Below are 11,419 nucleotides of genomic sequence, written 5' to 3'. Positions count from 1 at the left end.
AGTTTATTATGTTTCACGCAATTATAAAAAAAGCGTAAATTTTTGTTGGGTAAAAATTAGACGGTTCGTTTTGGGCTCACGGTGAATAATAAAGTCGTAATTAATGATTGCTGTTTATGCTAAATATATAAAAGACTCTTTCATAAAAGAAATAAAAAAATAAAATGAAAATACGGTCATCTGGCATGAGGAAGGTTAAAAACAAAATTGTTTTTTGTTATGTTACCATCCTGCCAGAATGTAATGTCTGATCATATTACCATTTTAGGCATAAATATGTACGGTAATTAATTACTGTAAGTTAATGTGTAATAATTTGTAGTAGATGAAAGCTATAATAATGTCAGCGTCGTAAATTGTGATGATCGAAAGATAAACACGTCTGATTGTTCATGCATCGGCACCCTGAGGAAGACAAACAAAACGAAATCTCTTACAATAATGTCATTTGAGTGTGAGTATAACAAGGAACAACACCCACTCCCCGGCGGGCGTAGCGCGACACCGCTGCCGCCGGCTCGTAGCTCGTAGCTAGCAGCTCGTAGCGCCGCTGCTGACGCGATGCCTCAACCGCCTCAGTCGCGCACCACCGGCCGTAGCGATTACCCGCGTACACCGCTACGAACTCTCCGTACTCGAACTTCTACGATATACACTGTGCGCGAATGCTCTCATACTCTCCACTCGCCGTTCGGTTCCACATCCAGAGTCGTAAAGTTAGTTACGTGCTAAATCGTGGATGTCCCGTTAATGGTTGTACAATCCCGTGATATATTCGGTTAGTTTTGAACGCGAACAGTAAGTACTACGCAAGATATATTATTATTATTCTTTCTGCCGAAAGATATCAAAGTAGATATCTTAGTTACTACTGCAGTGTTATCTTATTTTTGAGATCGTGTTTATCGTCGTTTTTTTCACAAGTGCTTCATTCTACTATAAAATTGTGTTTTTAAGTGTCGCGCTTTACCTAAACCATAAGCATTGTTGTATTGTGAACCCTGATGGTTTTATGTAAGTGTGCTTTTTAATGAATATCGTTAGCTTAATTAAAACATCAATATTGAAAAGACATTGATTTTTTTCCTGTGTGACAAAAGCAAACATTGAACTCTTGAAAAGTGATGACCTAGTTGGAGCCACAGGTAATTTTTTTTTATACCATCGTCGTTAATATTGAAGAAAGACAAGGTAGTAAATGATTGATTTTTGGCATGTTTTTCTAGTTAAGTTTATAAATATATAAATATATATCAAGTCGTTTTCAATAATGCAAAATTCTTATTGGTTTATAAATAACTGTGTAAATAAACTTAAATACATATTTCCCCATATTAATGAAAAAAATTAGTCTGTCAAATCTATATTTTGTAGATAAATCTTACTCTCCTTTTGAACTACTAATATTTTATATCATTGCTTATAACGAGAAATAAAATTAATTAATTTTCTTACACTTTACAAATTTGGGTTTTGATTTTCCAGATAAATTAAGAGTTTGGAAATACTCTTTCTTTGTTGTCATCAATCACTTGTAATTACGTTTTGACTGATTTTACTAAAATCCTCAGTAAAAAAAAACTCGTTTGTAAAAAAAATTGGAACTTTGAAAAATTGCGGTAAAAAAGATATTAATTGAATAAATTATTAACAATTTTATTATATTCTGTGTTCCCGAGAAATGACAAAAACCATGCATTTCTTAATAGATACTTACCGGAAAATTTTTCGTCGTAAAATATCTTGGTACATTCCGTGAAATATAAAAAAAAAATTATGTAAAGCACACAAATCAGAAGCATAGCACGACTAAAAACATCTTATTTTTTTATATTGGCAAGTGTAATTGTTTTTCTGACCTTGCATATATTTCAATACATTCCACAGGAAAGAACAGACAAAACATATTGGCATTAAACAAATTATGTGGGTACATACTTTCCACACCCTGCAAATAACTATTATTTGATTGATACTATACCAAAATAATGTAAAAAATTGCTGTTATTTGAGAACCCTATGAAAATATTTAAGATTTGAAATTAACTCTATTTTGTCTTTAATTGTTGTACTTTAAACTATTGCTAATATGTTTTACTTAGATATAAATATGATAATTAGCAGAATATGTATTCAAACAATGATATTTCTGTGCATTTTATAAAGCATTACATAATATAATTCGAGATCATTTTGCGTATAGCTTTCCCTGCACAGGGTTGTCTGGTTCCTTGAGCTTATTGCATTTCTCACTACGCGACTGAGAGCACTGAGAAAATAATGGATCTAATATTCTTTTCCCTTTTTTTGTGTTTACGATACTTACATGTGAAATATTGCCGTGAAAATATACGTTAGAGAAGTAAATGTTCAGTAAGGTGGGATAAGGAGAAACAAAGAAAGTAAAACAAAGAGACCTGTTAATAGTTTTTCGCGATTTATTCGAAGAAAAGGTTGAAATGTATTATTATAGGTTTTAAAACATTTCTCTGGGAAAGATTTTAATATTTTACGGAGCAGAAATATCGTTTTTCCTGCCACATTTGTTTGGTTGGAAACTTTTTGCAACCTATTTGAGAAATTTTTAGATTTTTTTTTATGTAGCCTTAAGAAAAACTGTCTTTGTTTTCCAAATCACATAACAAGGAATAAGAAAGTCATGATTTTCCCTTCAAGTGGTTTTGCATTTAATAAATAGCATAATACGTAAACTTAATACAGACGATTAATAATTGTCGAGGAGTGATTGCGTAGGGGGTGCTAATTATTATTATTTTTTTAAAATTATTATGATATTGTATATTATATATTATTAATAAAAAAATCAATTCACATCTTTCCATATTTTTTTAATTATGCAATTTCATGCTATTTTATGTAGAAATGTTAAGCATACAGCTGTTTGCTTAATTTGACAGCATGAGGGGAAGTTTTTATTATTCAACATTTAAAAAAAAAAGTTTTCTTAAAGTTGGTTTATTACGTTTACAAGGTTTACTTAAACTTTAAACAACAAGCTTGTTAGTAAAGTATTTCAAACGTACGTATACGTGTAAGCATTTTTAAAAAAAATTTCACAACTCAAGTAATTTTTTAACATTCTATTATTTTTCCTGCCTTATTACCGGGACCATGTTAGCTTATTCAAATTTCACAAGAGGAATTATTTTCTTAGTAGCTACCTGTGTAAATAAATTCTGCGAAATTCGTATAAGCTTATTGAAGAGTACGTAAGAATTTACGTTTTATTCCAGCACTCAAGATTTTGATTAAAGATTTCAGTGGCAGCGTATCAGACCGTTTCATTAAAACAAAGTTCCAGCGCGGTTAAAACAGCGGTTAGGTAGGAGAGGTTATGAGAGCTCGATAAAATTAGGTATTTATATAAACTTCAATAATATTATTAAAGCAATTATCAAACTTGAAACAGGGACGAAAGGGTTCGCCTCTCAGTAAGATTTTGAGCTAACCCGGTTCCACGCAAAAACGTTTTAACTACATAGCTTTTACGTTCTCCAAGTTTCCCCGAGAATCTTTGGGAACTTGAAACTTCCCTTAAATATTAGTCGACCTAATTTAGAGCGGCCCGCCTTTTTAGCAGATTTAAATTATTGAACATTCGTCATAATAATAATACTGCTGAAATTCGGGAATTGTTGTAATAATAATATTTGTTTTCTGGTTTATTCGAACAACCCTCGAAATTTATTGTTTAGGGAACATCAAAGAAATAAACATTTTCCGTTATAACCTTTCCTAATTTCTTGGGTCTTTAAATATTCTATGAAGGAGCATTTCAGTGGTAAATTTCACCTGTTGTTATGTTGATATGAGTTAACGAAATAAAAAAAATCAATCATAGGTATGATTTTAATGAAAAATGATTTATAAAAACTATCTATGGTTCGCCGAGTAATGGTATTTACGACACCAGAACAAACATAACAACGCTTATTTCACGGGTGAATTCGAATTTATTGAATGTTTATTACTTTGTTTCCTTCTATTCAAATGATGGATTTGCTTTGAATACTTCATTTGATCGATAAAAAGCACACGGAACGGGAGAATTTCAAATGCAATGAACAATGAATCAACGGGGTCACATTAATCTTTGATTGTAAGCATTATCGATTACATTTTCATAGAATGTAAGTTGTTTGTACGTAAAATGTAGATACATTCATTTACTCGCCTCCCACGTTGAATCAGTTACTAATATTCTGAAAATTATGTGTTTAATGTACATTTTTGTTGTTTAAGAACACAGTTTTTTATACTGATAATTAACATTTCACGTGTTTTGTTTTTGTTCTATTTATGTTGGTTAAATTTGTGTATATGTTTTTCTTCTACATCACAAACGATGATGTTTTTTTTTAAAGTATGTACTTATACGCATTGTACCATAAACTAAAAGTTAAGAAACTCATTGTAAGATCCTATAAACACAATAAACATTTGTAATATATAATTAAAATTTACAATAAATATTTAATAATAAAATAAAATAAAATACTTTTTGTTTTAAAACCACAAGTTTTTAAGAATTTCAATAGGTTTCGCTTTATTTTATTAAATAGTGAATGCTTTCTACAATAATAAATATTTAATAGTAATATTATTTAATTATACTTATTAAAAAGATACATTACAGTATTAATCTTTAAGATATTCGTTCAAATAATAAAGTTTAAGAATTTAAGACATTTAGTATTTGGTTGCACGTTTTCTCGTTAGTTAAATCACTATACTTTTTTAACATTCTAAAGATTTTAGTCCAAATTGAGTTGAGTGAATTTTGGATATATTCATACAGCGCCCTTGAGGTGACTTTGCACAAAAACTGCGCTTCATAAATCATCCAAATATTATTATTATTATCAGTACCTAAGTAAAGAAAAACACCTTTTTTACAAAATATTATAACAAAAAAAAATTACGCTGTAGACATATTAATATGATGAACTAAATTTTACAATCATGTTATAGGAAACAAAATGTTAGCTACTAATTTAAAAAAACATGTAAAATGCTTTATTGTAATTTTTTTCAGTCCTACTAAAAATATCTGCTCCTTCTGCATATTGGCTACCCGAGATGTTTACAAAGGAGTTTATAAATAAATTCGTATTCGAATTATTGTTGCAGTAAAAGATAGTTTTAGTTGGTGTTATTCTATTAGAAAAACGGAATGAAATCAATTGCAATAATGCGGGCTGTCAATAAGGGGAAAATGACATCAAATACCGATTTTCCGTCGGACAGCTTTATTAATGTTAGATTATTATTATACAGATATAGTTTATATTCTTAATAAGAGTATTAGATTTGTAACTATAATGTCTTAAAGATTTATGCTACATTTTTTCAATAGAATCTGTTTGAACCTCATAATATTAGGTAAGTTATACTCTATTGGGCTCCGAACTAATGAAGTATACACACATTTTTATATTATGTATGTAGTTTGTTGTAGTTTCTTTTGTTGTGTTGGTATACGTCGTGATTGTAATTGAGTGTGGTGTTAGTTTGTGCCGTGATTGGATTACGAGAGTGTTGAATTTATTGCAAATGGTGTTAAATGGAAGTATTTGAGAGTTTATGTGCAATATGACTTTGACGTGTATGTCTATATTTCGTGAAAGATGATATTTTTTGTCACGGATGGTATCTATTGTTAAAAATGAATACCGCGTTAGCAAGAAAAACATATGTGTTTAAACCATTTGTGTATCTATGTAGAATTTTCTTATGAAAACTTTCAAATCATTATATAAATAATTTTCATAACCAAAGGTACTCTTAAAATTCATATAATACAAAAAAATAAACATTTCACCTTTTTTTAATAATAAAAAATTACATCTTTTTTTTATTATTTTATAATTCATTTTTGACCCGATTGCAATTACTCCATAAGATTTCTATATTTTATGCTTTGTGTTATTATATTGAGCACCTTCCTGCCGGAAAAGTAAGGGATGTTATGACAGCAAATCTATCGGAACTCAATTTTTGGCGCAGAGTAAATCTGCGGATAATTGAAACGTTCGATCCCATAGGATTTGCCGAATATTTTTTCAATACAGTGAATAATACTACGTCTATTCCATATTTTGTCATAAAAACACATTGGTTATAAAAAAAATAATTATTTTCATAATAATATTATTATGAAAATCTTTGAGAATATGATTTTTTCAGATCTGCCTTACGAATATCCACGTAAAAATTTTTAAGAAAAAAAAGTGAATGCTTAAATGTCAACAAAAATTCAATAAGTATATAATAAAAAATCTTGATGATTGGTAGAGCGCCGTTTTGGCGTTGTACATTGTTTATACTTCGTACGAAAAAAAAACCTACTCTCAATATATCGGTAAGAGACAACTATTATGATTCAAAACTTTCCGTTGTTTGAAATGGTTTTAGCCACGTTTGTTGACTATATATTACTAGCCAAACGAGCCTTTTTCTTCCTTTTTGGTTTTCTTTTGGCCTCACAAATCCCCCAATATGTATTTTTACATTATTCCACTGGCTTCGGATATCTTGTGCGAAATAACATAAAAAAGTTTTTATTTGAAAAATTATTTTGTCCTTTAAATGTCCTACAACTTTAAGAATGCAATTAAGTTTCATCATCACGGTGACAATTAAGTTTCTTCATCACGATGACAATTATTATTTTAAACAAGTCTCAAACTTGGACAAAGGGAATGCTTAATATTATAACGGCAGAAATCGTCGACCAGTCCAAAGTGAATTTGGCGACAAAATTGACTAATATGATTTTGAATAAGAATAAATCAATAAAATCGGTTGATTTAAATCCTAATGAACGGACGCAGAAATCAAATTAATTTGTTCTCACTTCAATCCTCCCATGAAATTTGTAAACGATAATTTGAGATATTCCAGGATTTCTGACTTTCCCCATATTTTACCCGAGCACAGAAAATTTAAATCAATTATTCAAATTTGTTCGTCTTTCTGTTACTTCTATCTACTATTAATAATTTATCACCGGTAACACTTAAATTAAACAAATTTTCGCGCTCCTCTTGGTTTATCCACCGTTTTTTAATCTGAATTTAATTTTTTTGCCTTATTACCCCAAAGTTCGGTATTAATTATCTTCGCTTCTTCGTAAATATACTAAATTAAAGTATTTATTTTTTATTAAAACCGTAAAAAGGGTGAATTTATCGCTTTTTTCTTAGAAGATTTAATCAAGACTTCAAAATGACTGATATTGAAAAAAACTTTTAAATGTTTGAAATTTAATAATTTTTTAACCAACTTAAGTAATGTTACCATGTAATTGAATAAAATTAATTTACAGGTATGAAAACTGAACAATAAACACTACAAATTCAACAAAATTTTACTTTATTGAAATTATTATATTTTTCCGAATTTATTTAAACTTCCATTCGATTTCGAAAAATCCTTCCACGTCAGTACAAAAATCTTAACAAATATAAATACTAGAATACGTACCTATAATGAATATAATTAAATATATAGTGTTTTAGAAAAATAACTCCAATGAAGAAAGGACATGGTAGCGTAAATAACAAGGTGTAAAAATATATATAAAGATTATCGATTGCACGATAATAAAACTAAATGTTGTCTATCATAAAAAAATATATATAAAGGATTATCGATTGCACGATAATATAACTAAATGTTGTCTATCATTCAAAGAATATAATACTATAAGCTACATGAAACTAAACCATACACATAAAAAATAACGGTCACAACAAGGTAACGAACCCAAGATCTTTTGCCTTAACGGGACAGCGTCTAAACCACTCGATAATTGGGACCAATTTACTAAACGTCATGCCCGTTTTTTTTTATTTTCTGTGTCTTGTTCTGTTTCATGTTATGTTCAGATTTGTAAGAATTATCTTTTTCTTCAGTGGTATATTGCATTGATGGGTAAAACTTAAATAATGTAGACTTCTTCGAAAGTCGCATTCAACAACTGTTTCCTAGATCGGAGTTAAACCTACTTCTGTGGCCTATCGAACTCTTCGAAAGTTTCTATGTTATTAATGTACAGAGTGGGGGTATTTTAATGTTTCATTATTTTTGTTCCAAGAAGGGGAAAGGCTGTAGTTTTCAAACAGTCCGAAAAAGTCTCGAGAGTGGAGGGTGATCTGTCTTTGGCAGGTATAAAATTAAACATCACCGGGAAAACACAATCCCACGCCAGTTCGGGGCAGACTTCCGATTAGACTAAATAAATTACTTCATCGACGACTTTGTTTTAATGATGGTATACCATTTCAAAAAGTGAAATAATTAGGAATGTAATCATTGAAGATAATATTAATATCTCTCCGTTTATTAATAAAAGATTTCGTCGCATCTAGGAATTAAACACAGTACCTTCGCCTTGCCGGGGCTTTGCTCTACCACTTAGTTATTCCGACTTTCAGTAATATCCAAGAACTACCAAAAAGTTCTTAATTTTCTTCAGGCATATTTTTTAACAACTGTTTTTTTATACGTGATTGCATGATTTTACCAGAATGTTATCTCAATCTAGATAGATAGCCGCCAAAATACGCGTTAATAAAATGAAGATAATATTGGTAATTCTTAGTCTTTGTGTGTATTTTGTCAATTGTAGGTACAATTATTGTTGTAAAAAGGGTCTCAGCAGAAAATATATTGTTTTTAAGATTACCGTAATTCTTAAACTTTGAATTATTGAAGAAGAAAATTGTACTAGTACCAAAAAACACTTCATTCATGCAGTAAATTGTTATTTATTAATGGGTTTTCGCAAAACAAGAACAATTCAAATCGTAGTTGACGGCTCTTCTTCCTCTCCGCAACAAATCAATGCGGGGGTTCCACAAGGATCTGTGCTGTTGCCGACGCTGTTTTTGTTGCACATCAACGATCTCGTTGAATGTTCACCGATTCATTGATACAGTGAAGACAGCACGGTTTACGAGAGTTATGTTTTTAACAAGCTCCCTATCACTTTTGGAAAGTTCCCAAAAGGTATGAGACAAAAAGTTGTCCACCATCTTGAGATGGTACGTGGCTGGGGTAAAGCCAATCTGGTTGGTTTCAACGTCTCAAAAACCCAAGCGTTACTGATTTCAGCCAATAGGAAGGTCAAAGACTGTCTGGTGAAATTTGATGGATGCAATCTCCCCAATAAATACTCTATTGAAATGCTTGGAGTAAGTATACCGGGCCAGCTCAAGTATCAGGGCTCTACAGAAGCCCGAGTAAATCTGGCTTCCAATAAACTGGACGTCTTATGAAAGGCTAGCAGTTTCTTCAATAGTTACCAGCTGCTTACCTTACAGAAATCCCAAGTACGCTTAACAATTTAATTTGGGATATATCTCTGGGTTGTAGCCCCACAATACTTGATAACACCTACTTGTTTCTGTGTAAAGAAGGGTGGTCCATCCGATTGACAATCCATTGTTAACAGACCGATTGCCATCTCTAATAGAAGGATGCAATGTGGGTATGCTGAGTATGTTCTACGGATATTTTAATGAATCCTGCTCTATTGAGCTAGCAGCATTGTTCCCTAGTGTACCGGTGCACGTGCGTGAAAATCAACGCACACAAGCGGAACACCTGTTTTCATTTGATGTTAGCTTCATGAGAACGGGCCGCTTCTTCGACTTGTTTTTGCGTAAGACGGCTCGTGTTTGGAACGAGTTACTGGCATCTATTTTTCCTTCTTCATATAATACATTCCTTTTCTAGACCAGAATTAACAAATCGCTTCCTACAGCCCCTATTTTAACTCGCCTCACAGCGCCGCCCAACCGGGCGCAACATAGCTCCACTGCACAGATCGTGGCGCTCTTGTGACGTGTAATAAAAAAATGTATCGAAATTTGATTGTCAAACCATTCGATTAACCAATGTTTCTGCATAACGAATTATGATTTACCCCCAAAACGTTGAATTATTGATTTTGTCTTCATTGTCATTTTTATTGAAAGCGTCAACAATCATTTTGAAATGAGAACATTAAATTCGGGCGATAACGTGTTTATCCAGCGTGTGAGTTTGGTTTCCTGCTCTTTAGAATGTTGCCATGTTTCATTTTAATTCATTCAAACAACCACATGAATAGGCAACGCAAAAACCAAACTAGACAAAACGCAAAACCCCAAGATTAGAATTGTGTTGCCTACCAATTTTTGAGTACTTCTTTTTGTAGCAAAATAGATAAATAATAGCATCATTGCAATCTGACCCAACAACCAATGCTTTGCATGTCAATATTAATGGTGGTACATTTTATTAAATTTAAACAATTCCACCCAAAGCACATCACAGCGAACCATTAACGGGAAAGTAAAAATAATCTCCAAAGAGACTTTAAAAATTTTGGTACCTAACTCTTTTTTGAGTTTTACATATACAGTGGTGAATTTTTCAGGATAGTGGATACAAAAAACTTAATTATAAAAATTCAACGATACTTAACGACTTGACTAGCTACAACATAAATATTTTACAATTTTTGGAAAAAGTGCTAATGGAGACATTATGTTTTTTCTTCTTTTATTATCATTTAAACCCACAAAACTATTTGCGTAGTTTGTCAGCAGCTTCATATAAATAACACTACATTTAGTAACATGGAACATTTTCAAGCGGTATGTATGTATAATAATGATGATGATAAATGACCAGGTAGATATTGACATTAAGATTCTTATATTTAAATTTAACAGTTATATCAACAGGTTAAATTGTAAAAATTTCAAATCAACATTATTCCCTTTTTCTGATTGATTCGTGTATTTTTATGGCAGCTAAAGTAAGTTGTGGAAAGTTTGTTTTTTTTAAATGTCAAATAAATTACATTATCGTGAAATATTTATTATTGTTTTCATAATTTTACTTTATTTTCCATTATTTACGTTTCACTTCTTCCATGTGTAGCACACAAGCATTGTTCCATTATCAGTGCCAAACTGACAACAGTTTTCCCAAGTGAAAGCTGGATTTTGACCATCCCAATAACTCATTGTTTAGTGGTACTACGTTGACAAAATTGCGAAGGGGTAATATGAAAGCATTCGCTTGAATTAAATATCTGAAACGGAAGAAGGAATTTATGCCTCTGTATTTCCGAATCAGTAAGTTCTTTAACAACTTTAATTACAAGCCCTCCTTGTTCCAGCTACGCTACTCTCTACTTCGTGCTTTGTGTACTGTATTTGTGAACCTACGCTTTGCACTTCGAGATATTAAATTATTTGATAAGCTTTACGGCAGAGGTATTACAGCTTGCACTCAGGGATAGATGAGAAGGTTTGAAACACTGTAAAGGGTTCAAATTTTTTAAAATTATTATTTAGGCCACAATCTCTTTTATTGTAGTTCGCGAAACCTGCTTGTTACC

General features: G+C 31.2%; 1 protein-coding gene across 1 annotated transcript in view; it reads left to right on the top strand.

Moving 5' to 3' along the window:
* Positions 1-591: 591 nt before the first annotated feature.
* Positions 592-11,419, top strand: part of LOC149422962 (acid sphingomyelinase-like phosphodiesterase 3b) — a 375,129-nt gene continuing 364,301 nt past the window's right edge. The window contains exon 1 of the mRNA XM_089632399.1: positions 592-1,145. The gene's annotated coding sequence lies outside the window, so the exon portion shown is untranslated. The remainder of the gene's footprint in view (positions 1,146-11,419) is intronic.

Source organism: Hesperophylax consimilis, chromosome 6, assembly GCF_061612785.1.
Source record: "Hesperophylax consimilis isolate HC1 chromosome 6, BYU_Hcon_1.0, whole genome shotgun sequence".
In the NCBI taxonomy this organism is placed as follows: Eukaryota; Metazoa; Arthropoda; class Insecta; order Trichoptera; family Limnephilidae; genus Hesperophylax; species Hesperophylax consimilis.
Note: the sequence above shows the minus strand (reverse complement) of the source record. Positions and strands in the feature narration are given on the sequence as shown.